At 44.4% G+C, this 21,748-nt stretch overlaps 2 protein-coding genes across 9 annotated transcripts in view; one reads left to right on the forward strand and one right to left on the reverse strand.

Moving 5' to 3' along the window:
• Positions 1–21,748, reverse strand: part of xpnpep1 (X-prolyl aminopeptidase (aminopeptidase P) 1, soluble) — a 90,961-nt gene that overhangs the window by 66,735 nt on the left and 2,478 nt on the right. The window lies entirely within an intron of this gene.
• The window catches only part of add3a (adducin 3 (gamma) a), a 108,555-nt gene that overhangs the window by 28,081 nt on the left and 58,726 nt on the right, over positions 1–21,748 (forward strand). For 2 of the 8 annotated variants that reach the window (XM_085803458.1, XM_085803968.1), the window contains exon 1: positions 4,056–4,352. The exons of 3 other annotated variants lie outside the window; for them this stretch is intronic. The gene's annotated coding sequence lies outside the window, so the exon portion shown is untranslated. Of the gene's footprint in view, positions 1–4,055; positions 4,357–21,748 lie in introns of those variants that run through there. 3 more of the 8 variants (XM_085803186.1, XM_085803712.1, XM_085803107.1) reach the window with 2 other exon arrangements.

Consider the following 21,748-nt stretch of genomic DNA (forward strand, 5'->3'; position numbering starts at 1 on the left):
CTGGGCCAGACATGGACTCATTAGCTGGAACACTATGTTTACCTCTGTCACACGGTGTTACAGTCAACACAGGGAATCAAAGAACCCCACCCCATCCACCCTACGTAGGCTGTGAGTTTCCACAGCCGACACTGTGGGGGTGGGGGGGGGTCGCCTCGGGACAGGAGTTGACCGAATTCTCTGAATAAACAAACAAAAAAAATCAATCTGGATGATTTATGAAGCTGAGTGCTTGGGGGCTATTTTGTCAGGATTATTTATTACAAAATATGACGTTTATACATTATTCATGACATGTCAACATCTAGAGCTATGAAATGAAAAACCTCACACTCTCTTCTCTCCTGTTTTATTTCTTCTCTGAAACAGGTAGAGCTGTCCTGCTGTTTGTTGCCTTGTAGGGTCACTGTTCTCTCCACTTATCTGTTCAGATAACACAACATCTTGCTCGTATTTATAAAAGCCCAGTCGGTCACTGTGACGTAGGTCCTCCTGCATCAGCGGCACATAGTTTATTTTCAGTGCTGGGCTCAGGCCAACAGGCCATTGCTGGCTGCTGCAGGTGAATCCAGCACTTCCTCTGGCTTTTTCAGGGGATTTGAGCTTGCGTCAGCAGCTACATTGCTTTGCTATCCTCTGGTGTTTGCAGCGTGTGAAATGGGTTTATTCACTCATTCACTCATGCACAGAGTCGGATTCTTGGCTGAGAAATTGTGATTTTCTTTGTACCCAGTTGATCTGTTTCTTATAGGTACAACATGTTCTTTTGCACAAGAATGTGTAAGCAAATAAAAAAGACAACTATTGTATTGTTTTTATTCTTGTTGATGCTGCAGTTGTGTGGCTTTTTTTTCAATCCTCCTGGCCGGTACTACTGAGTTGTTTCTGATCAGGGAAAACTGCTTATTTGTCACATGTAACAGTGGAAAGAACTGCTGGTGGTGTCCAGGAATCACTTACTGTGGCTCGTGATGGGACAAATGGCAGATTAATATGGATACAATGTCAGCATGAAGATGATTGAATGCAAAACAGTGGTTCAAAATGTCAGCAACAAAAACACTCTGCAGAGTTCATATACTTTCAAAAACGCTGGTCCAGCATCTCTGAATTTGGTGTTGACAGGGAAATTGATGAATGTCTGTTTATACTCTGTCGGCTGTTGTGTAGCAATAACATCAAAAAAAAGAATTTTCAGTAGCTTTTAACTCTCTGAGATCTCTCTGTAAAGCCTGTCACACAATACAGCTGTTGTTGTAGTTGATCTTTATGTTTTTATGTCACCATGGATGTTTAACGCTCATCACCAGATGTCGGCTGTGATTTTTGCCAAATGAGAGAGAAGAACATCTGCTGTTGTTTTGTTGTTTCGTTGTGGATGAGATAAAGACTTTTTGAAAATGAAATATGTCGTTGAATGTAAAAGTCAGCAGTCGGATCTGCAGCTGCTGTGATTTTTAACCACAGGTTGTGTTGGTGAGACACAATATAAGATCATACACATACATTGCAAACACACTTTGCTGCTCTATTGCTGAGTGTGTAGTTTAGGTGAGTAATACTCTGTCAGCAGCTGTTAATGGAGGGACACTGATTGATTTATGATGCATTGATTTAACTACAGTGCAGAGAACATGTACAACCAGTGTGGATGTATATCTTAACACTGCCTTTATAGCTCATTCTGCTCTGCTTCTTGCACCATATAATTACCTACTAGCATGAGTGCTTATTAACGTACACTATACATACACCATCTGCCCTTTGCAAAATGCGCTGCTCCATCTTCCTCCTTCGTCTCCTTAAAGGAGGTATTGTAGAAAGTTACAACTGGCAATCTCACTCATAAATAATGTAGACATGCATCCTTTTTTAACCTGTGGAGAGTGCTGGGCCCCTGTGCAGTTCACTCAAATATGCGCTAATGTTAGACCAGGCATCCAGCTCAGTTCTGCTGCAGGAGGCCAGAGGGCGAGGTTTATTCTGGGACAGGTATGCACAGTCTGAGAAAGCTGCAGGGTTGTGCTCCTGGTTGTAATATGCTCTTTAATAAATGCACGTGTGAGGTGTTTGCATCCGAAGAGTCCGTGCAGGAATAATACGTAAGGAGGGTTGAGATGTTTCTGTAAGCATGAGCCATTTGCTGTCAGCAGCAAATGATTCCCGCCAACACTGAAGATATCCTTTATTCCAGTGCAACTTGAACACACCACAACTAAATAGTTTCCAGTGTGGGAGATTGGCTGCTTTCAGCCCTGACGAGAGATTGATCCTTTCGTCGAAGACGTACTTTGATAAACCTAAAACCACAGTCACTGTGCAGACAAGCGGAGTAAGAAGGGAATCCCTTCCACTTAGAGATTGACAGCTGGGTATACAGTAGCCTGGCCGCACCATGTCTCCCCATAACCCCCATCTTTGAGCTTGAATAATTGATTCTGAATTGATTTAGGCTCATCTGGCCCCCTTGCTTTTGGAGACCTTGCTTGTATTTTTGCCGCCTATAATTACTGTCTGCTTGTTTCTGTGCTGGTCAGCAGTAAAGCCCGAGCTTTTACCCTCCAAATGAAAGCGTTTTTGAGGAAGTAGCAATTAAAAATTCATTAGGAGATTTGTTTGTTGCTCCGCTGACCATAAATTACACACACCAACAGTTTAAAGTGAATTTAACTCAGTCGATGCCTTTTTCATTCTTGGAAATCTAAGGCCACATGGAAAATGTTTCATTCTCCCTACAAGCTGTTGAAAACCCACTAATGAAATGATGGTCCATAAAAGCGTGTAATGTGCAGCAGGGCTTTTGTTTTTCTCAAGTGAACACACACAGGCCTTAAAACAGAAAAGTGTTTGAAGACATGAGAGGAAAGAGGGAAAGACTGTGGCAGTGCCTCCCCAGCTGAACTTTGCATGGACAGCAGAGTCAGTGTGTGAACCTTTCACATGCTAATTTAATGTCATTCTCCTGGCCTCTTTTTCTATGAGCCCAGTTAACAAATTGCCCTCATCACAATGATGTGACACCACCAACATGTCTCTAAACTATCTACACTAAAGCAATCTATAGAGCTCACAATGCAGTTCACCCTTCATATAAGAAAACACATTTATTCACTTTCTTAACAAGGAAGAGATGGACACCACTTAGGTCTGTATGCTCCATATGTAGCTCTAGTTAGCTTAGCTGAGCATATAAACAGGATCTCTCCAAAGGTACGACAAGCCAGTGCAGCAGAAGCTCCAGTGCTCCAGTGCTTGTTTGTGAGGCCTTATATTGATAATCGGTTTTGTTTTTCTCTATTCTAAAACTAAAACTATAGAAGCAGACTAAAAAAGTTGACAAAATATCAGCCTATCAGTCTTTTGGACAAATTCCCCAGTTTTTCAACGCCATCACCTCCCTTGTTTCTTTGTTTCGGTCAAATCCTCCTTCACACTCTTTTGTGTGCAGGAGGATTCCTCACATGAGGAGGTTGTTAAGCTGCTATCAGGGAAAGTGCTGGATGTTTTTAGGAGTAATGTGGAGGGAGGGAGGGTCCCTTTATTGGAGGGAAAGAAGGGGAAGGCCCTCTTGTCAGACCTCGAGTTGAAAGAAGCTGAACATTTTTTGAACCTGGCCAAGGTCTTTGGAAAATGTAGCAACAATGGTTTCAAGCACAAGAGAAGAAATGAGAGATTTAATTGAAAGTTTGGTTTTAGAAGAAGGGTGAGAAGGTTTGGGGAACAAAGAAGGGAGGATGAAGGATGAGAAGAAAGTGAAAGAGTGATAGAGGGAGTCATTTCAGAGGGTCCTTTTTTTTTTTTCTTTTAAATTTCAGAGGACTTTTACTTTTCATTTGATTCTGATTAGTCACTTTGGCGTAAAGTCTGAGCCCATCAACAAACATTTTAGGCTTTTTCACAAAGATCAGGGAGGCACCCTGGGGGCCAAAGAGTGTGTGTGTGTGTGTGTTTGTGTGAATGTAAATCAGATTTACCCCTCCCCCTTCCCCTCTTCAGCCCCCCCCCCCCAGCATCCACCCCTCCTCCCTCCTCCAGCTCTCTGCATGCTGGCTGCTCCTCTGCAGCAGATAAGTTGTGTTTTCTATCAGTGCCACTCTTCAGTCTGCACAGATAACGCAGAGCGGCTTCACCGCTGCTTCAGTCGGGAGAGAAGAAGCTCTGCAACAACAGAGGAGATACTGTAGGAGGAGCGTGAAGGAAAAGAGGGCAGCAACAGTTTTACACGGCTACAATGGGAGAGGCGTGTTAGAGGGAGAGAGAGAGACAGAGCAGCACAGGCAGAGGGACTCGCTGCAGTGCAGGTGGATCATCAGACTCAGGCAGCAGTTCAACTCTAAACCACCGTCCGGCAGGTTTGTACTGCAGCTTTCTTTACAATGCTAGCTGATTGTTGCCTGGTTTGTGCCTGTGTGTGTGTGTGTGTGTATGTGTATGTGTGTGTGTGTGTGTGTGTGTGTGTGTCTACCCTGTGACTGATATAATGGATGCTGTGTTCCTCCACCATCAGGGCTGCTATATCTCACAGCTGCAGTTGCTCCACGAGCCACAGCTGACAGCACCAAGGAAAGCCCTGATCTCTGATAATCTCATGTGTTTGTGAAGCTTGAAGCAGGGATTGTGTTCTTCTTCTTCTTTTTTTCTTTATTCCTGCTGGTTTCACACACACAAAAGTTGAGGCTGCATGAGAAACTTTTACGCTGCTTTAGAGAATAGACGACTTTCTGCGGCGGTTTGCTTCATGCTAAATGAAATAGCAGAGGCCCTTCTTCCCTCCTTTCACATCAAGGGCTCTTTTTCTGGGGAGAAGAATAGAGCAGGGAGCTGTGAATGGGCCTGAGATGGCTTTCTGTGTGCAGAGGAGAGGTGCCGCCCTCTCAAGTGTCAGCATGCTGGGTGGGTAGGGAGGGGGGTGGGGGGTGGGGGGTCCTCTGTGCTTGTAGTTTGCAGAGGGGGCTGGGTTTTATACCACAATGATATGTGGCCAGAATCATCCGTGTAGTTGTCTACATGTTATAAGATGAGTGTTAGGAGTTAGTTTCCTCCCTGTGACTCCTGTCCTGCCCCCCCCCCCCCCCTGAGGGAGAGGAGGAGCGCTGCAGTCAAGTGCTTTAGTCACTCCATCTTTTCATAGGTGTCTGCTTACTATTGACTGAGCAGCAATGAAAAGCCGTAACTAGTTGCCTGTTTCTATTTCTGGCTTTCATCCTCTGGGTCTCCTCCTATTTAAATGCACCATTTCAAGTCTTTGGTTTGATTGCTGTTTGTTTGCCAGCTCTGAATTTCCTGCTGACAGCTGCTGCAATCTGCTTGATATCGATGTTTTGAGTGATTGAGGCGTTGCGCACTTTGGGCTTATGGAGCGTTTCTTCTTGTTTTCTTTTTCTTCTTTAAGCTCAACATTAGAGCAATTTCATTTCAGCCACCTCTGATTTCAGCAGAACAGATTTTTTCGCCCCTCCGTTGAGCAGTTGATCTGACAGCAGACTGTAATCATCTGTTGGATTAGGAGTATGAGGGAGATTTGAATCCAAGATGAATCTTGTTTGTGTTAGTTTTTTTTTTTTTTTTTGCTGACATGAGTTGTGATAAACCAACAAAGCCTCATGTCCATATTATAACACATTTACATTTCATAGCCTGGAAACTGGTGCTTATGGGATTTCCTCTCTCCCTGTTCTGACTGTTCCTCCTGACAAGTGCAGATGAAATATTTTCCCAGCCACTGGCAAATAAATCCTGACCTGCTGTCAAGTTTGTTTTCTCTGCGCTGAAATGATGAAGTCTGACGGATTCACCCATGACGTCCATGACGCTGCCGCCTGAAGACAGCCCCCCTTTCCCCCTTTCCCCCTTTTCCCTCTTTGGTTGTTTGTATGTGGATTTTGTCCCAGTCATATTGTGATACTGTAATATCGGTGCTGCCGACTTTTTCACGTCATATTCCACAGAATGAATCAGAATTCCCTGCTGCCCTCTGCAGTCTCAGCTCTGCAGATGTTTAGCCAAAGTGTAGAATAATCTGCTCTGAGATTCGACTATGTCTGAGGAGGACAGTAACAATCTGCGTACACATGCTGCTTCCATGGTGCTCGTTGCTACGGTGATGGCCTTGGTCCTCTACCAGATCCTGAACGTCTAATCAAATATTTGTCCAGGGTTCTTTTTTAGCAGAGAAGTAATAAAACAGGACCCTTGCAACGGGCTTTGTTTGGTCTTTATCTTTTGGCCATTCTCTGAGGTTTTCTCATTGTTTGAGGAATGACTCCGTGTGCCGAGCCCTTGAAGAAAATATTGCTGCTTCAGGCCGGTTGATTTGTAGTCCTGCTGGCCTTGATTTCCTCTCCCAAGGAAATTTTTGTATCCAACTGAATTCAACACGGCACGCCTGCACTCAGGTCGAGGATTGGAGATACATCTTTGTGACAAATGAAGACGGATTTCTCAGTGTTATGTGCGATTTTTTTTGTTTCCTTTTTACACGTGTAATTCAATAACATTTTATAAGTTACTGAGGGAAGTTGGTATTCCCCCACGCTGAGTGTGAGGAGGTGAACACTGAGTGCTGCAGCGGTGAAGTATTGTTCTGGTGTCTCAATCAACCCCAGTGACCCTGAGCACCTCCTTATGTTTCCATTTAGGAGGGATGGCAGACTGTGTGGACTCCTACTGCAGGGCTGTTATAGGAAGACCCTTCATTACTGCAGCTTTGCTTGTTTACGCTCAACCAAACAAAGGCGACACATTGCTGCCCCACAATACAGAATCCTATCTTTCATAGAGAGTGATGGGGTGGAATAAAGACACAGCAACCCTGCTGGAACAGGCAGAATACAATAGACATGTGGATATGGGATAGCCTAGATGTGGGTGCATGTTGTAGTGTGTGGGTGTAAGTGAGCGAGTGTGTGTTCTACAAAAAGACAAAAAGACGAGAAAGGGGGTGCGTTACTTATCATCCCAGAAATGGGTGTTGCTCTTCTTTGTAACTTGGGTTGTAAATCACTGGTTTATGTAATGTGTGTGTGTGTGTGTGTGTGTGTGTGTGTGTGTGTGTGTGTGTGTGTGTGTGTGTGTGAGAAATAGCTTGGCTAGCCTGTTCATGATTATGTCATACAGCATGGTTTCCAGCTGTCCGAGTCAGCTGCCTTTAATTTTGCTTTCAAGAGAGTCATCCCCAGCCACAGTGTGTGTGTGTGTGTGTGTGTGTACACACACATATATATTTGTAACTTTGGTATTGTTTAGATAAAAATGCACACTCAATAAACTCTATGGAGCGACATTTGCTGGCCCACTGAGTAAAGAAATCATTGCTGTCGGTTTCAAGCTAATGAAAGCTCTGAATCTTTTCTTTTTTCCCTCCTCTTTCATGATTGTGATTTGGGTCTGATAAAATGCTGCGGTCCAGCTCCTAAGTTAAACCAAATGTATTTGGGTTGGGTACCACTGAGGGGCTTTAATGTGAGTTTTGACAAAAATTCGGCACTCAACACATCTTAAACGCAGGTGCACACGCAGGGCCCCCCAAACCGACTGGAATCAGAGAGCGTGACATCACCCAACTGGCAGCGTGGAACAGGATGATTCTTTGCAGTCATTTTGTTTACTAAGCACAGAGGTTTTTTTTAAAGGTTGATAATATTCACATGGACAAGGCAAACTGCCCCTCGGTTTCCTCAGGACTTCCTTATTGAAGCTGATTGAGTCATTGTTGTCGTCTCCCACAGATGTTACACGTCTGTGCTTCTTGGAAAAACATCCAGAAAAGAACGACTGATGCTGGGAAGTTGAGTTGTTGGATTCACTGAGGATCTCTCATCCTGTCCCAGTAGTGGATTCATGACTGAGAGGCTGGTGAGACAGTGAGACAGGATCCGTGCTAGAGGGAGAATCTTGCATAATCCTCTAGTCAGTGATATCAGCTCCTTGTATAAATGCCAAATGAAATGACTGGTCTGCTTTTTGCCCAGCAGTGGTAAGACCCCTGGAACCCCCGGGCTCCCAGTCAGCTTCAACTGTGTAGTGAGTTGGGTCTTGTAAGGTGAAGCCAATAATGTTTTGAACTTCTTCCGACACTTTTTATAGATGACTCTGGCCAGGTCAGAGTTCATGGGAAAGCTTTGCTTAACTTGTCTTCACCAAGTGGCTGGATCTGCTGACTGGTTTCTCATGACTTGTTTCTAAACCAGGGTCTCACAGTTCCATATTTAAGAGGAGAGCACCTGTCAGACTCACCGAGGGATCTCAATAAATGGTTAATATGGTTAAAAGCAATGCAGTGGTTCACAAAGAAGACGCGTCTCAGCCCTCAACACAGTCAGTGGAGGCGTAGCGTGAGCCGACCAACCAGACCAAGCAGACTGGTTTTGCTGCTTTTGGAGGACAGATATCCATCGTTGTCTGATATGGCAGCGGCAGTGCATCTTCATGTCTGTGCGATCTGGCTCTGTTAGCCTTGGTACAAACAAAACAAGACACGAAAGGGCCAGTCACACTCCCAAGTGTCAGGGCTTTGGTATCTGTTCAGAAAGCTGCACCCTCTTACTGCTGCCAAACACTAAGTTCAAATTTCCAACGAATGAAATATTTGGCAAAATTCACCAAAACCACCAGATGACTCAGGCCTTGGGGACACGAAGCAACAGGACATTTCTCCCCAGCAGTTATGACTGATCTTTACTTTCCATTATGCTAAAGTTCCCTCTGGGCTCGTGCCATTCACCGCCTCGTCTGTAAATATGACTCCTGTGCTGTAAGATCGTTGTTATAAGACCTGTAGTCTTTGGTCAGAAATGCTTTATAAAAGATGCTGTATGTTGTTCTCCTCTGATAAACACAGCACCGTTTCTATTCAGGCTCCTCTTTGTTATGCACAGCCTTGCTCTCTGTCTTGGCAGTGGAGTTAGCAGACTAGTGCTGAGTCACAGGCGTCATCATGTGTCTTACACCAGATCAGCTGTTTGAGAGGGGGCAATGTTTTTTTTGTTTAACACCGGCAGCAGATTGATGTTAGTGTTGGATAATGATGCAGATGTAAGTCAGTCATGTTAGAAACCGCTGAAGCCATTTTAATTTTTTGGTAGCCATGTTAAGTGGAGGAAAAAGGTGTTTTATGGGCTTTTTACTGCAACGGTTAATGGCCCATTGACTTTCACAATTGTTAACAAATGCCAGCCAATACCATATGTGCTAATTTCCCCAACCCCCCTGGTATAAAGTCTTAAAACCTCCTAAAGAAAAGAAAATAGGGAGGTAACAGTTTGAGCTCCGAGGGGAAAATCACCGTTTCAGAGGAAAAGGAGAATGTTTTTGATGAATTGTCGGTTTGTTCCAGATGTGATATTTGTCTGCAGGGATTTGCAGCTCTGTGTGATGTGATGTGTGGCAGGTTGAGGAATTGTAAAAGAAGAGAATGGGGAGGGAGGGAAGGAGGCAGGGGGTCATAGAGGAAAAAGGATATTACTTTACTTGTCTTGGCCTTGTCAGATTATACATAATACATAACTAAGAATCATGCCAAACAACCACTGCAAGCACACAGGTGCAAACTTATAATATATCCACGGTCTACACTACAAAACCCCACAGAACCATGTTTATGAAAATCCCAAACCAATGAGTCCATTATTCAGTGGGAAGCTTCTCTGTCCTGGTAAATATTGACTCTTGTTGTGAGGGGGCAGAGCACACAGCATACCAATTTCCTCTCAAATCTCTCTGCTCATTCTTTTTTCTATCATTTCTTTCATTCTCTCCTCCCTCTTTTTTAACTAAAACCTGGAAATCATTTATGAAGTCAGGATGGGGTTTCTCCCGTCCAGAAGTGGATATGCAAGTAGACCTCAGTGAGCAGGGGCTCCAGTTTGACGTCCCACGCCTCCCATCAAGGGAATTGCATCATAGTGGAGCTGTAGATCTTAGTGCTGGAGCCAGCTGTGGTTTTAATGTTAGGCTATAACCAAAACTAGTTACTAAAGCAGAGGCTGTGTTTACCACAGCCCCAGTCTGTTTTAACAGACCCTCCCCTAAATCAGGAAAACAGGTGCAATTTATGTCAGTGGCTTTGGCGTAAGGACACTCCATATGATACTGCATGAATATGCTGGGATATTGGTAAATGGCTTACTTCAACACCAACTTTTATTTTAAGACTGTACTGTGTATTATATTTTATTATGGGGTTTTGTTACAGCAAACAATGGGAAGGAAGAAATTGAAAGTTTGTTCTCAGGATGTTTGGTAGTGGTAAAAAAAAAAGAGGGGGAGTGCTCTTGTGTAATTTGAAGACGTCAAATTGTTTGTGTTACATGATATTTCAAGGCACAGTATTCCAGTGGGCAACTCCTATTGTTTAGAATCTAGTTGGAGCTAAGAGAAACAGAGGATCTAGTCGCTGCTGCAGGAATCAAATCCAGATCTATCATTCAAAAAGAGGATAATTTCTCTGAGAACATCCAAGTTTCAGTTCCAAACTCCATCCTCTCTCAGTTTATGTTGGTTCCCATCCTCTGTGAATCATGTTATTCTTGAACCAGCTGTGAGAATTTGCCTCCTCTCTTTCTGTCTCTTATGTCTGCTGCACAAACTGGATTAGAGCTATAGGAGATCGCCATTTGGTACTGTCTTGTACTCATTTACTGGAAACAATGCTATTTTGATATTCCGTACTCTGTGGTTGTCTCATGTCTCTGTGCTTCTTTTGTCAGGGAGAGAAAAATCAGAAGGAATGAATGTAAATTGGTTAAAGGGGAAGATGATTTAAAAAAAAGAAAGATATAACAGTCAGGGGCTTATTTATGAAAAGAATATGCTTTATCCACATAAAACTTTCAAACGTTCAAAACATAGAGGACAAAACTCTTTAATGCGGTCTGCTAGAATGATCCAACATCACAAGTTTGGGGGAGTTTTGTGGGTCCACACCCGAAGGCACACTAATCACTGTGGGCTTGAATTTAGAAAACACGTCACAGATTCCTTGTGCATGAGAGAGGATGGGGTCCAAAGAGGGAAAGGAGGAGAGGAAACAAAATACATGAGTGTGTGTGAGCTTCCTTAGTCTGTGCGAGACAGAGTGACGTATCAATTTCATGGGTTAGGGGTCGCAGCCCTGCAGATGAAATGAGTAGAAGTGCAGATTGAGAGGTGGGCTGGGAGGTGGAACAAGCCGAGCGGACAGAAACAAAGATACATGAAGGGAGAAATGAGTGAGTCGGGAGTGTGGGTAGGTGGGAGGAGATGTTATTAATCTCTGTTGTTTTCAACTCGTATTGTCATTTCCTCCGCAGCTGGTCCTGGGTTTAGAGGGAAAGAAAAACATAAGTGAGATCAGAAATCTAAACACCGGCCCGGCGAGTGGGCTCGGTCCTCCCCTCTGCTGACATGTGTAATAAAACACATTGTCTGATTTTGTAATGTGCTGCTAATGAAGGTGAAGAGAAGGCCAAGCAGGAGAGGAATGCACACATAACACGCATACACATAGGTGAGAAAAAAAAGTTGTGTTTACCAAGTGAAAAACTGGGCAATGTACAACTCCACATTAAAACTTAGTGGTTGTGAGACTTCATTACTGTGGTGTGAAGTTATAATTGGCTGTTTACTTGAGCCACTTCATGCATGAATTAGCTCTACTTTTGTTTCTCGCGCTCTTAAATACATAGGTCTCATATTTAGTCTGACAGGAGTAATTCCACTGATTTATTGCCGTGTCTTGGCCCTGGACAGAGACCTCCATCAAGCCCTCGTCTCCTCTCAGGTCAGGTCAGTATAGTTCCACCCGAGAGCCGGCGGGTCATGGCCCCAGTTAAAACACTCTCCCAGCAAGAGTTTCCCCACCTGACAGTCAATCTGCCTCTTCACTTCTGGTCTTAGTCACTGCAGACTGGAAGTGCATACATACCACCCCATCATAACCTTACCACATACAACTATGTGCAAGAACCACATGCACACTTTGGGAAAGGTTGGGGGACACGCGCTGTACGTTTTACTCTACACAGCTGAGCTCCTGCTGCTTCACAATAAAAGTCCTTCCAGTGGTTTGCCAGTGGAAACTTGTTTTTAATGAGAAATAGCAAAAGCACAAAATGTTTGGTCTACGTAAAGGTGTGTCTTCATCAGGCTGTTACACTGCCATGCCCAACAATGTTTGTAATTTTCCAAAAACCAGCATTTCCACTGGCCGACTTTGCAAAGGAGAGACCTCTCTTTTTTTTTTCATCATACATTCAACCACTTCTACGACTTCTATCGTACATCTGGATTTCATGGATTTCAACACCGGGACACAGAGAGGATTCACTCCCCCTTTGTGTGGACTTTCTGATCAGCGATGAACACATTTGGTGGTTGGACGTCAAGTTGTCATACGAACTTGGTTGTTTCAAGCAAACTGTATCTTTACCAGCCCTGAGAGCGTTGCCTCGTAAAAGAACAGTGTGAGAGAAAATAGCTCAATCAAAATAAACGTAGTAACTCAAGACTGAGGCGGACGACAAACTCCAAACCACAGAGAGGCTACAGAGCCAGAAGTGCTACAAGTTCACCATCGGAGAACTTGTTTAATTAATCTCTCCTATCAAATGTCAGACCTCTTTAGTGCAGTGACAGCTCGGATGAGGACACAGATAGTCATGGTTTGGTCCTGCTCCAAAGTGGTGCCATAATATCATGGGTCAGTTATCCTGTGCTGTGAGGCTGAACTAATCACGATGCAACATGGCACTCGGCATCTAATATGTGCTAAACCAGGCCGACGCAATGGGGCGTTTAAGGTCCCTCTATTCCGCTGGTCAGTATTGATGACTGTGTCTGTGTGTGTGTGTGTGTGAGATCTGCACTGTTGATTTTCCATGCTGCTGTTCAACTTTTTGAAAATGATGAAAGATGTGACGTGTTGTAGTTGAATCTCTCAGATCATTGATTTGACTATATTGTTTCTAGCTGGAGAAAAGTCCAGCCTATTTAAATGCTGCTTCAAAGGATACTACTTGGCTCAAGCTCACAAAGCTTGTCATCCGTGCTGCTAAACTGCCTTGTCCAGAGTCCACTACTTCCCTCACTCTGCCTGGGGTTTGGCAGGTAAAGAAGCAAGAGTTATGGAAGTCATTAAAATTCCTTGGGAACATGTGGACGCTTGTTTATTTTTCCGCCCAGGCTTCGAGGGTGGAGAGCTGCCAGGACGCTGCACTGTCCTCTCAGCGAGGAAAGAGAGTGGACAGAGTGCGAGCGGGAAGGAGGACCTGATGGAGGACCAAGGAGATGAAAGACAGATGAGGGGAGAGGGTAGGAATGAGCGAAGCAGAGGACAGACGGGTGGAGGGGGAACCGGGGGGATGGAGGGAGAGCGGAAGTGGTTGAAAGAGGGAAATGGAGGATGGAGGGATGAATGGAGAGTATGAGAGAGAGAGGAGGGGGAGAGGCAGACACCCTCTACTGGATGCCAGACAAAGAGTCGCACAAATGAGCGTTGAGGTTTCAGTGAGCCGTACAGGAAGAGGATTAGAGACGGATGGATTCACACTCGGGCTGGAGGCAAGAAAGGAGCGGAGCGAGGCCGAGATGTGAAGACGCTGATCGGCTCATTTTGTCCAATAGAAAAGTGGAGCTTAGTCAAGTCACCGTCTCAACTTTAAAGAAGAACTCTTCCTTCTTTCTTGTGCAGTGACGACGCTTCATCTACTGTCTGATGTCACAGTAGCAGGGCCAACTGTTGTGTTCTGCTTCCCATCCACCCGTCCCTTCATCTTCCTGTCGTCCTTTATCTAATAACCAACGATAATGGATGAGGAGATTGTAAAGACACCACAGGGGGAGGGATTGAGGGATGAGGATGGTGCTGTCAGCCGGGGAGGATGAGGAGGGAAAAGGAGAGTCGTGGAATTTCTCGGTGCATAGCTGTGGTATCGTCTTGCGCAGCTGAAAAATGTATCAAAGTGATTTTTCTCACTGCTGATACTCCCCCAGTCGTAGGCCAGGAGACAGAGATTGCAGCAACAGGCCTCAGTGAGGTCACTCCACATCTCTGTTTCTCCCTCTTTCTCTTCCTCTCTTCATTTCCCTGTGTTTGATCGTGTCTAATTGAAAGTGACACTGCAATGTGGACCCTGGGGGTGATCCCGGCATTTACCTACCTCGCCAACAAATCGGTGGCTAATTGAGACGTAACATGAGACCCTGCGTTTTCCTCCCGCCTAAATGTTCCCTGCCGGAGGGTGGTGGCGTTTGACATAGATCCAGTGTCAGATTACACGTCTGTGATGCCAATTTAAGTTATGACAATGCATGTCTGACATTAGTGCCGGGGGTGAGCTGCATTGCCTTTAAACTAAAGACGTGAAGTCAAATATGTTTGGTATTACTTGGAGAGAAACATCTTTTTCCTCATCTTTGAAAATATGAAACAATTTCCACTTCAAGGTTCATCTTGGGTTTGGATAAGTAAACTGCTGGAAACATCATTCCCATGTGCTGAAGTTCCTAAATAAGTTTAACCATTGATCAGTCAAAGAGCCTTGGAATAGCAGGAGATAAGTCATTCCCATCAAGCTTTTTCCTTGATTTCATGTATTTTTAAAGATTATGATGTCAAGGGAAAAAAAGCTGTGCTCACTTAAAATCACGAGTTTTAGTTCGAATTGCAGAGGCTGCTTTGTGCTTCACTTGTGAGAACATCTAACAGTGTTTGCCACATCTCGTCCAATTCTGAAATCGTCCAGAACAGAAAATTTGACAATCATTCCCACTTCATGCTGTCTAGACTTTGATAAAGGGGGTGGATAGAGGAGACAGTCGGGTCTGGCCAAGAAGAACCGATGGTTGTGGTTTCACCCTCCACTTTGGGGTGTGGCCATTCAGAACAAGTGTAAGTACTTAAAGCATTCAGGTTAGACTATAAATAGTACATCTGAACCACTCTGAGGCCTTGGACTGTAGACATGAATGTTCAGCAAATTGGTTTTGTTGACACTGCAACAATAGCAACCGGTTTCTTGTATTGTACACAGCTCATCCTCCCTGGATAAGAGAGGGAGCCCAGCAGGTGCAAATGGTTTGCTTTTAAGTTTGACCCTGGACGACTTTAGTCTCAATAAAATGCTCTTGTCACACTAAATGAGGAATCACATTTTTAGAAATTCCCAGACCAGTGAGCCAAGCCAATTTGAGTTGATGCTGATGCACAGTGACAAGCTGTAGTTCCTAACCATTAGTCCGCAGGAGTTTTTCTTGAATTAACATCTGAGTGATCAGACTTCTAAGACTGAAGGTTGAAAAGATAATCCCTTGTGCTTTATCATCCGCCATCAGTTGTGTAATCCTTCCTTTGCCTGCTTTGCTCTTACTGTGTCTTTTGAGAGGCCTCCGTGTCTAAAGTGGCTTTAAAATACCTGTCATTATATCCTTTGGTGTGTTCCCCGACTGTCTGAAGTGACAGTGACACGTGTGATGATCAGCCATGGAGACTGTAGATCCCCCTGTCATCATGCCAAGTAGAGAAGAGAGCAGGAATGTGTTTGAGACAAAGCAAGTCAGACATCACGAGTAAGCGCCACCGATGTGCTTTCTACCAGTTCAGAGCTGGACCATGTCCCTTGGCATGGAAATGGAAATTGGAAACTGTTGTATTGGTCTTCAATGAAAAATGTAGTGCTAAGCTCCTGGATGCTACACCAAAAGCCACGGTGTTGATCTGTGACATTGGGCATCGGGTGCCTGTATTTCAGTTTTGACAGTAGAGAGATGAAAATAGATGAAGACAAAGAGTGATGAAGGTCCAGGGTGGCTGCATGATTTTGTTGGTTTTAATCACAGATTTCAATTTGGTCTTTGTTACGATCTTGACTGAGATGGGACAAGCAAGACAAGTCTGATGCCAAAATGTATCTCCGCCTTAAAGGTCCCATTATGCTGTTTTTCAACCATTTCACATGGGTCTAAGTTGTCCAGCCATACTGTATTCCTAGTGTATTGTCCCCAAGGCAATCTGCAGCTCTACATCTCAGCATCTCCTGTGAACAAGCCATTTCTGTGTCTGTCCACACCGTCCACTCCACAGCCGTCACGGGGAGAGGGTGTGGTTTTCACTACAGGTGCATGTGCCAGTGTTGACAGAATAGGGATTGATTTCCAAAAAGAAAAAAAAAAGTTTCTGAGACTCTCATCTTGTCTGAAAAAATGTAAATGTCCCTTTTTTACTGTGGCAGAAGGAGATACATGGACTCCTACAGCCATCAGAAAGTTCTGTGTGAAACTGTCAAATAAAAAAACAAGTGAAACTGAGGAGCAGCACAAACTGTGCATGGTGAAGCTACCGGAGAATATTGAGGTGGTTTAGCGCCGGAAGAGGAGACTTCCTCGTTCAGATGTCTCTCATTCTGTGATGAGGACCGCTGTACTGATGAGAAGCGGTACCGTTCCAATATTCTTCAGTCCGTGATAGGGTTGTGCCGATTGGCGATCCAATCGTCTATCGGCGATTGGAAGGACGATCGGCGATGTTTTGTTTTCTTGCCGATTTTACACACACACACACACACATACTCGCTACTTTTTTATTGATCTAATGCGCAATCTGTTTGTTTTGTTTTAATGAGGCCGCTCCTCTGGCTGCTTCCAACAGATACTCTGTCACATGACAGTGTTTCACCAATCAAATGCAGCCACTGGCGACGTCCAATCAGACGGAGCCAGGTAGTCATATGACCGCACACGACATCTCTGTGGTAAACAGGGTGGCCACTCCGCCTCAAATTTGAGGAAACATTTTTTGAGGTTTAGCTGGTGTTGTGGCTGTGACTCGGCTGCCGACGCCAGCCCTGTATGTCACAGCCCGACGACGTGTTCACTGATAGGCCACAAATAAATTACGTCCGCCATGAATAGATTTTTCGCGACTGTCGCTGTTACAGAAATGTCTCAGCGGGCGGAGCTCACGTTTCCAGACTGGCCCAGGGAGAGGATAAGGAAGTACCGGGAGGTGGAGTCACTTGAGTTCGGTGCTTCGTGACATCAAGCTGCACAGCACTTCCAATTCGCCCGTTGGAGACACGATCTCAAAAAGTGTAGCAATCAATTAAAGCAGAAGTAAGTGACACTTCTTGTCAGCCGATGAGTTAGCAGCCCCCGTCCTCGTCATGGATCTATTGGTCCTCGTCCCTACGTCACCACAAGAAAAGTTTTCTCCTGGGCTCAGAGCAGAGTGACTGACAGACCCGTGTTTCAGACCAAACACTCTATAGAAGTGATTGCTGTCAGAAGATACAACTATTTAAGACTTAGATTAACACAAACATATCGCTTACTTCTGCTTTAAGGGAGTCAACAGAATTTTTTCACCTCCAGGCGTCATAGACAGGGATGCAAACAGCGCGCCGAAAAGTGAAACTCGCTTTTTTCATGACCAATTAGGTGACTTGTGTGAATCGTTCAGATCCGAAGAGTTTTTGTTTTGGGGAGGGGGGGTCTCAGCGTCTCAGCTGGGGTCAGTAAAATGTTTTTCTAACAGGCTGACAGTGACAATCACGTGAAACTGAGGCAAACTCATTCATGGTCTCTGATTATACTGATAACAGCCGACCTCCAATGTAGACGCACGACATGCTCGCTCATAAGCGGCGCATATCCGCGTGCAGTCGGTGCGACGGCGACGCCGTTTTTTCCCCCGTGCATGTCCGTGGAGCTGTGGCCGTGGACATGCACGGTTCCCTACGTTGCTGTGTCAGGCAGGTGTTTCCACGGAGCTCTGCCCCGTTTCAGAGGTGAAGGAAAGACGTTGCCTCCGCGATGTAGAATGTGTTCAATTAAAGTGAAACTAACACATTATATAGGCCTATATGTCCATTACACACTGAATGAAACATCCCATGTCTTTATTTATTCAGTTTATTTTAATAGTAATAATTATGACTAACATTCAGTGAAGACCTAAAAATCAGTATCTCCAAAATGGAAATATTGCAAAGGATTTTTTTTTTAAAGCATTTTTAATATAGAAATGTTGGCCTTCTGAAAACTATGTCTATAATCAATCAATCAATACTTGGTTGGGGGGTTGAACTACTGGAACTTGACTTTTCCATGATATTGTAATGTAATCATTTGTTAATGGTGAGCACCCCCCTCCCCCCCCCCACGCCAGACAATTCCTCTCTTTTTTGGTCCTGACCCGTTTGCATCCCTGCATAGAAAGGCCACGGGAACACATAGGACCGCTACAAAACCAGTAGAAAGTGGATTTTGCATAATATGGGCCCTTTAAATTGTCCATTGTTTTTTGACAATTTGTGGTAGATTTGGAGGTACAGACATAAAACAGAAGATGAACCACTGTCTGTAAAAACTTTGACAAAATGAGTTGTTTCCCTAAGCGTCTAAGCGTAGTCACAGGGGAACAGCAGTTTCAGGCACATTTACTTTAGCACTCAGCTGTAGCGGTTGTCACTTGGTTCACCCATGCTTCAAAGTTTTCCTTCCTGATTGCATCACTAGGCCTTGGTCACTGTGGTGACTGTGAGTCATAAGACACACTGGTTGTCAGGAACAATACGCTGCCACAATAATACACTGCTTCTCTTCTCTGGATATCCTCTAAGCTCTTTCTGACCGGGAAGGACGGTTGTTTGTGTGTGCACTGGTGTGTGAGTGGGAATGTGAGAGGCGTGTGAGGAAACAGCTGGACCTTCTTTTGCAAACATACGTGGAAAACGCTCATCCACATCTGTACAGTCGGTAACACATGTGGGGTCATTTGTACGATTACAAAGAAACGTGTTGTTACTCTGGCAACTAAATAGTTCACACACCCACATACCCAATCCAATTCCTTGAAAATGCAGCCGGTGTCAGATGGCCAATTAAAGTGTGATTGTGCCAATGATGCCAACGTCATTGGAATCTGCTTTCAACAACATGTGATAGTGGACGATTACCCATACGCCCGGCAGCCATTGACACCGACTTGCTTCAGGAGAATTGTGATTTCACAGTATTTCACTGTGTCACTTAAGCCCCCGGTCTGTCCCGATGTGAAATGTCACAGTTAGATTTCATGGTCAACAAAGCGTAAGCATGAGAGATTGTGCTCCTTTTTTCTTTGCTCTGAATGATCTCTCTAAATTTAGACAGGTAGAGAGGGGAAATAAGTGGATGCAAGCATGAATAATAGTGAAAGGAGGAAAGAATGAAGGGTTTGGTGAGCTGGAACACAGGCAAAGGAGATGAAAGTAGCTGGTTGAAATGAGGAAGAAAGAGGCATCTATGAGGCCCAGGCTCAGGAGAATTATTCTCTTCCTTGGTGGTCTAATTATCTTGGTCCGTATAGACCACTGAAGCCTTCCGCTATGATGATGGTGCAGGGTAGATGCTGATAAATTGGCTCTATTGGGGTTTAATCTGAGGCTCTGCTGTGTCAGAGTTGATGAATGAAAGAGTCTGATACTGTATGAATATGAGATCTCTTTGATGTCTGCGAAGAATTTCCAACAGTTGATGAAATGGCATGTATCTGACTGCTCAGTGAGTGGTCAGAGCAATCAGGACACGGACAATTGCACATGAGTGCATGCAACCCACACACACACACACACACACTCAAGGACGCACAAACACACTCCACTCGGACGCACTTGGTTTCAGCAGAAAGTTGTGACTTCTGGCTATGTGCCACCGTCCCCCTGCTGGACCTCACATCCTGACAGGAAGCTTGTCCTTCCTTCACACACATTTGGACAGCCAGAAAATAACTGTGATAAGAAGAATGAGATGAAAAAAGGATGAATAGAATTAATTACACAGACCACAAATGGGGAAATGTAGCTTAAATGACAGCAGGATGTCTGACCACAAGTCGAGGCCCTGGCATCCCAAAAGTGTCTCTGCACAGTAATTACATATGGGATTCAAGTAGGTCCCATGTGCTCCAAAAAGACTGTGGGAAGAAAACTTACAAAGCTGGAAGTCAGTTTCATCACATTTACTTCTGCCACAATACAACAAGTGATAAAAGAAAAGCTTAAAATCCTTCTTTTGCTGTTCAGATTTAGATTCAGATTCAGATTGCTTTATTTGTCCCAGAAGGGCAATTCAGTTCTTACAGCCACCGACTTTTCCACTGTTTTGCTAACCCTCCTCTCATCCATGTGCATTTGTTTACAATGAAGCCGGTGAAAAATCAATACATGGATCGGTGGATAACGTTATATAACATATACAATGTTATGACGTGTATGTTTTTGTAGTCTTATCTGTCATAAACAAAAGATTACAGGTTACAGAGCACGTTTGCAGAGAGGAGAGCTGGGATCAAGGGGTAGCCTACTACACTGATGTTGCAAGGTTGGTTTTCAGCCATGAGACGCCCACTGGAAGGCAGAGAGCCTCCATTCTCACTCGTAATAAATCACAAGTCATGTAGTTAATCACAATTACTCCAGAGCTTTTTAATTAAGGTAAAAATGTAGCATAGGAAAAATCCTGCTTAAGACAAACATTTATTTACATACATTCTCAGACAAGGGAGCACAGTGTGCGGCAAGCAGGGAATAAAAAATTAAAATATGCAAATTAGCTTGAGTAAAAACCAACTTAAAGGAAAATAGAAAACAGTCAGGTAAATAAGTAAAGTGCCTAAGTGTATTGCACAAGTTTGTTGCTCTCAACTAGAGTAAAGTGACAAAGTATATTGCACATGAGAAACAGCATTCAGCGGCTTAATGGCAGAGGGAAGAATGACCTGGAGTAACGGTTTGTCTTCCTGGGTGGGGGCAGGTAACGCCCACCTGGTGGCATGAGAGTGAATTCTTTCGACGGAGCACGATCGCTGTTGATGATACTTCTCCAGTTCTCCAGTCTAAGAAGTTGTTTTCATGCTGTGAGATGTTGGTCAGTAAACCCAGTTGGCTGTGATAACAATACAGCAGGTGCAACAGATTTGACACTTGAAGGAGAGGTCAGTGGATTTTTAGTGCCATGACTTGTCACCATCGTTTCACTCTTTGCACAGAGACTCTTGTACTTTTGACAGCTACTATAAACACCAGCTAAATGGACCCATTTCCTCCTCAAAGCTCAAATTCTTTCATCTTAAGCCATGTTTGTTGGACTCTCCACGACGGCAATGCTGTGTGAATGAACTGTCGACGAGGCGAGGAAGAACCCCGCGGGCCGTGCAGCAAGAAGACTGACCTTCTGGATGTCATCAGCATCAGTTGCTGCCACTTTGCTTTTCCATGATGGATGCTTTGTATGGATTCGTGTCGCAACCCCTGAGGCTTGAGCCCCGGTAGTCCCGGAAACACACACACACATTCAGAGGGCTGTCTTTCCTGGTTGTCTGACAGTGTGTCATTGAGCGGTCAGATGTGATAGAAAGGGTCAAAGCGCAGCACAGTGACAGTGACTCTCTGAGAAGAACTCTGCTTGTTTCCTTTCCTGTTGTGGTAGAGACGTGCTGAGATTTCCTTTCAAATAAAACAAGACCTCATCAAAGCGCCCCTGGCTGAGCTCCAGTCTGCGGAGACCACACATTCGATCCACATGAGTCCACGCTGCAGTCCAGAAAGTCTTGTGAGTAGTTTTTGCGACTTGGAACACAACTGTCAGTGTTTCACTTTTGGCATGGACCTGTTTATCTTAAATGTTTGAGCTAATTGAACTGATCTTGCTAAAATGAGTCAGCTAAATGTTCGTTTTGGTCGGTCGTTACTTGCATCACGGTTGTGTTTGGTTATTTGCATCTTTCCACTCTTTG

The sequence above is a fragment of the Trachurus japonicus genome, chromosome 1 (assembly GCF_045865225.1).
Source record: "Trachurus japonicus isolate A0001 chromosome 1, Traja_1.0".
Lineage (NCBI taxonomy): Eukaryota > Metazoa > Chordata > Actinopteri > Carangiformes > Carangidae > Trachurus > Trachurus japonicus.